This window comes from Crinia signifera, chromosome 8 (genome assembly GCF_055691185.1).
Source record: "Crinia signifera chromosome 8, ASM5569118v1, whole genome shotgun sequence".
NCBI lineage: Eukaryota > Metazoa > Chordata > Amphibia > Anura > Myobatrachidae > Crinia > Crinia signifera.
In genome coordinates this window covers 95,374,235-95,380,234 of record NC_139224.1, presented here as the reverse complement: position 1 = coordinate 95,380,234, position 6,000 = coordinate 95,374,235, and positions in this window count along the sequence as shown.

Below are 6,000 nucleotides of genomic sequence, written 5' to 3'. Positions count from 1 at the left end.
CAGGACATGGTGGAGAGGCCGCAGTCCGGGCAGCTGAGGAGGAATGTCTTTGCCTGTCAACAAATCAAACTGTGTGTCAGCAACATGCTGGAGCTGTGGGCTGCGGGGGACAGGGTGAGTATACACTCATGTCGCTTGTCGTCATCAATCATACTCAGTGCCAGCCAGCCATAACCCCCATGACAGTGAGCATGTAAACCCCATAGCAGTGAGCATGTAACCCCCCATGGCATTGAACATGTACACCCCATAGGAATGAGCATGTAACCCCCATAGCGATGAGCATGTAACCACCATGGCAATGAGCATGTAACCCCTATGATGAGCATGTAACCCCAATGGCAATGAGCATGTAACCCCCATGCAAATGAGCATATAACCCCCATCGCAACGAGAATTTAAACCCCATGGAAACAAGCATGTAGGACAATAAGTATGGACTTAAGTATTGTACAACTACACCTCACTGCAGGGGGCCTTATATGTCTACGCCAGGGGGCCTTATATGTCTACGTCACATTGCAGGGGGCATTAGGCATCTGTGCCACACTGCAAGGGGCATTATAAGTCTTTGCCACACCACATGGTGCAGTATGCATCAATGCTGTACTGCATTTAAGCGACACTAATATTCCATGGGTGTGGGACATAAAAAGGTGTCAACCGTATAATTTTGTGTGGCATAATGTGCAAATGGTATCATGGTGTGTGGCATAATGTTTAGCATTACGGTTCATGGCATAATGTGACATTGGAATTACTGTTTGCGGAATAATATGTAATGTACATTGTGGTGTGTGGCATAATATGTAATGGGCATTATGTTGCATTGTATATTATGTAATGGGCATTACAGTGTGTGGTGTAATATGGGCATTACATAGTATGGTATTATATGCAATGGGCATTACTATTTGTGGCACATTGTGTCATGGGTGTTATGAGCTATTCAGTGTGTGGCATAATGTGTCATGGTCATTACGGTGTGTGTCATAATGTTTAAGGGGCATTACAGAGTGTGGAATAATGTGACCATGTCTCTGTTGTTATGTTGCCACTCCCTCAGTTGCGTGTGACCACACCCCCTCATCACACTTGACCACGACCATTTTTGGTACCATGTAAGAAAAAATTACTACTTGCACCACTGCTTACAAACCAGTGCCTCACTAGCCACGGATCTCACCGCACGTCACTGCTGCACACAGTCTCCAGCGTTCTATTACAGTATCTTTACATATCTACTATTGTAAAGTGCACCTGAGTCTGCTGCGCTATATAAGAATCTGTAAATAAATAATAAATAAATAGTGCATTTGACAATGTCCTGGCCAATTGCAGAAAGGTTGTGGGCCACTTTAAACACAGTCCATCAAATGCTCCAGAATTAGAATAACAACAGCCCCATAACAGAGGGGTACATGAGGGGTGGATGCCATACCACAGGGTTACATGAGGGGAGGATGCTACTGCAGCCCCATAACAGAGGGGTACATGAGGGGTGGATGCCATACCACAGGGTTACATGAGGGGAGGATGCTACTGCAGCCCCATAACAGAGGGGTACATGAGGGGTGGATGCCATACCAGAGGGGTACATGAGGGGAGGATGCTACTGCAGCCCCATAACAGAGGGGTACATGAGGGGTGGATGCCATACCACAGGGTTACATGAGGGGAGGATACTTCTGCAGCCCCATAAAAGAGGGGTACATGAGGGGTGGATGCCATACCAGAGGGGTACATAAGGGGAGGATGCTACTGCAGCCCCATAACAGAGGGGTACAAGCCACTAGGGCTGGGGTAATAGGTTGGGTACTGTATTTCACTGTGGATTGGGTGAGTACAGGATTCTAAATAGGTCTATAAGTTTGCATGTCAGTATCCAATCCCTACCTTAACATTCCAGCAAACTTGGGCAGAATGAGAAAGTGGTAGTAATAAAGAACAGACAGAGTGACATCACCGCAGGCTGTCCGGCAAGACGCGCAATTCCCCAACTACTGACCAGCAGCAACGGGAGCATCGTGCAAGACTACCAGAGATCATCTGAGGTTAAGGTATGGAAAGGGGGTCAGGAAAGTTGTAGCCTGCGGCAGCTTACTAAGGGTCCTTTTGTTTATTAACAGTTTACTATATAGCACAGCATATTCCATTGTGCTTTACAATGAAGATAGTGATAGATCAAACTGGGTATTTACAGACAGTCAAACGTTAGGAGGGCCCTGCACGCAAGACATTAATCATTAATCAGTGTCACTGCAAAACTGGGGAACAAAGTCTACTTTTTTTTCAATATGATACAGTAACAGTGCTCTTATGTCCCATTTTATCATCTGAGGTTAAGGTATGGAAAGGGGGTCAGGAAAGTTTTTGAACTGACAGTCAAACATAAGGAGGGCCCTGCTCGCAAGACATTAATCATTAATCAATGGCACACTGGGGTGTAAAGTCTACTTTGAAGTCTACTTTTTTTATATATATGATACAGTAACAGTGGTCTTATCTCACTTTTTTCTGCCCCCCCCTCACAGAAATGACTAAATGGAGAAAGGAACATAAATATTACATAGACATTTTAATTTTAAATCTTTTCCTGACGGCAGAGTTTATAAAACCAAAGTTATTTGTAAACACTGCAATGTTGAATATCACCGGAGTACTTTGAGCTTAAAGTATCATTTAAATGCAATAGACAGCGTTGATTCTAGAAAATCACCCAACGAAACAAACAGTGCAGTGAGGCTTCGGTAGACTACGTTGGATACAACATATGGGAGAAGTATAGATAAACAAAAGCAAGAAAAGCTAACAAATAACTTAGGGGTTTATTCTAGTTCATTCTTTCTGACAAAATCCTTCTTAGATGGACAAAACTATGTGCACTGCAGGGGGGCAGATGTAACATGTGCAGATAGAATTAGATTTGGGTGAGTTATTTTGTTTCTGTGCAGAAAAAATATTGACTGCTTTATTTTACACTGCAATATAGATCTCACTTTGAAGAAAAACCCCACCCAAATCCAATTCTCTCTGCACAAGTTATATCTGCCCCACCCGCAGTGCACATGGTTTTGTCCATCTAAGAAGGATTTTGTCAGAAAGATGAACTAGAATAACCCCCTTAGTGAAGTGGATAGCTACAAGCTGTAGGCTAGCCATCGCCATCCCCTGCCAAGATGGGACCTGCCCCATCTGTATGAGGGCATATAACAATCAACCTTTTCCTCCCAAACACTGGAAAACAGACAATGGTCATTCAACATTCATTACATCCGTTGTATTGATATAACAAATTTCTCCAAACAATTGTTTTTGTCTGTTTTCCAATGTTTGGGAGCAAATGGTTGATTATTGATTGTTATTTGCTCTCATACAGTACCTTACAAAATATTTGTTCCCAACAGACAGATTCGACAGATATCTTTTAGGTGTGTACCCTAGTTGGAGAAATGGACAGTAAATCCCATCTGTGTATTCTTTTTTGGTGTGCTCGACCACTTCACTCTAAAGCTGGGTACACATATATACAATTGTCGGGCCGCTCTTCCGTTCTGGGACGGACGGCCGTTTAATTGTATAGGTGTGTACACTGTCCCGTACGAGCAATAAACGGCAAAAAACTGTCTTGACCGTCCAAAAATAGAAGAAAAACTATTGTCTTTTACTGTGGAACTCTGAGTCCCAGCAAGCCTCCCCCGCAAGCTGGGACTTGGAGAACCACAAGTCCCAGCATGCGGGGCATGAAAGGGCCCACTGGCACTTGTAGTTCCACAGAAAAAAAAATAGTCAAACAAACACACTGACACACAATAAAAATAAAACTTTATTACATCCACTGCCCATATATACTGATATTTACCTATCTTGAGCCCGTCGGTAGGTCCCTGGGTCCGGTCCGGTGGCTTGGTTCCGGGGCTGGTCCGGGGCTCCAGGGCTGAAGAGTCCGGGGTCCTGGATCCGAAGAAATCCATGGGGGACCTGTGGAAGGAAATCCCACTCACCCAGGTCCTCTGGTGACGATCTTCTCATCTTCTCCATCTTCTCCGTCTCCGCCACCGGTACACGCTTGGAATGAAAGGCGCAGAGATGTTTCATCTTCCGCGCCTCTCATCCAAATGATTCTATTGGCCGCCTAGCGGCCAATCAGGAGCAGAGAAAGTTGGCTCCTGATTGGCCGCTAGGCGGCCAATAGAATCATTCAGATGAGAGGAGTTGAAGATTAAACATCTCTGCGCCTCTCAAAGTCCATAGGGTACCGGCGGCTGTTGCGGCGGAGACGGCGGAGATGGAGAAGATGGAGAAGATGAGGAGATCATCGCCAGAGGACCTGGGTGAGTAGGATTTCCTTCCACAGGTCCCCCTTGGATTTCTTCAGGTCCAGGACCCCGGATTCTTTAACCCTGGAGCCCCGGACCAGCCCCGGAACCAATGCACCGGACCCAGGGACCTACCGTCGGGCTCAAGATAGGTAAGTATCAGTATATATGGGCTTTGGATGTAATAAAGTTTTATTTTTATTGTGTGTCAGTGTGTTTATTTGACTATTTTTTTTCTGTGGAACTACAAGTGCCAGCGGGCCCTTTCATGCCCCGCATGCTGGGACTTGTGGTTCTCCAAGTCCCAGCTTGCGGGGGAGGCTTGTTGGGACTCAGAGTTCCACAGTAAAAGACAATAGTTTTTATTCTATTTTTTTAACACTTCAATCTGCCCGGTGACCACCGCACAAGGTCAGGTAAGTCCTGGAGGGGGGGGGCTTAATTGGGGGGTCCCCACTCCCCCAGGACCCCTGGCCAGGCTGACCAGCTGAAAAGCTTTGGCCGGGGGGACTTGTATAAAAAGTCTCCCACCGGCTGTGGCATTACCCTGCTGGCTGGTTTGGCCTGGGGCTGGTTCTTAAAATACGGGGGACCCCTAGTCATTTTGTCCCCCATATTTTGGGAACCAGCCCCGGACCTGGAGCCTGGGGCTGGTTTTAAAAAATCAGCCAAGCCCTTTCTGGTTGGTTTCCTGATTTTTTAATACCAGCCCCGGCTCTTTTTTAATGAGTAAAAGGGTGACTAAAATGTAGACGCATAACCCGTCTATATAGAAGTTTAGTCACCCTGCCGGCTGACTAAAGTTCTATATAGACGTGTTTGCGTCTAAATTTTAGTCAGCCGGCAGGGTGACTAAAGTTCTATATAGATGGGTTTGTGTCTAAATTTTAGTCACCCTGCCAGATGACTAAAATTTAGACACAAACCCGTCTATATAGAACTTTAGTATCCTGACTCTTGAGCTGTGTGGACGGCAAATGCTGCTATGTCTTGAGAAAGGCCACCTAGTGGCCGAAACGTAGACCTACATGAGACTTGATTGGTAATGTACCACTAATAAAATTTCCTTACGTGAACTAGCGTGAGTGTCCTTATTGGAATATATCTCCAACCCTGCTATATGTATATATATATATACCTGGCTGACTATTGATGTTCAGGCGCTATACTCATCAATAACACACGAGGGAGGAATTGAAGCTGTAAAAAATAATTTTATTAAGAGAGCCTTCCCTCTCTCTTGGAATGGTAAATTTCATATTGGATGGGATCTGCTATATCCCTATGCATAACAATTTCGAATTCAATGGTAAATATTACCTTCAAACTCACGGAACAGCCATGGGTACGAAATTCGCGCCTTCGTATGCACATTTATTGATGGCAATATGGGAAGAGACTCTTGTGTACAACTACAATTTCTCTCCCAAAATTGCTTTCTATCAAAGATATATCGATGACTTGCTGCTTATATGGATTGGTGACACATCAGATATTGAGGCGTTTATAGTTCACCTACATAATAATCCGTATGGTCTTAAGTTTACATTTAAAATGGATACATCCCAAATTGAATATATGGACCTTGCACTAACAGGTATACCAGGACAGAATATCACAAAGAAAACATATTTCAAAGAGGTGGATGCCAACAGTTATATTCCTGAGAACAGTTGCCACC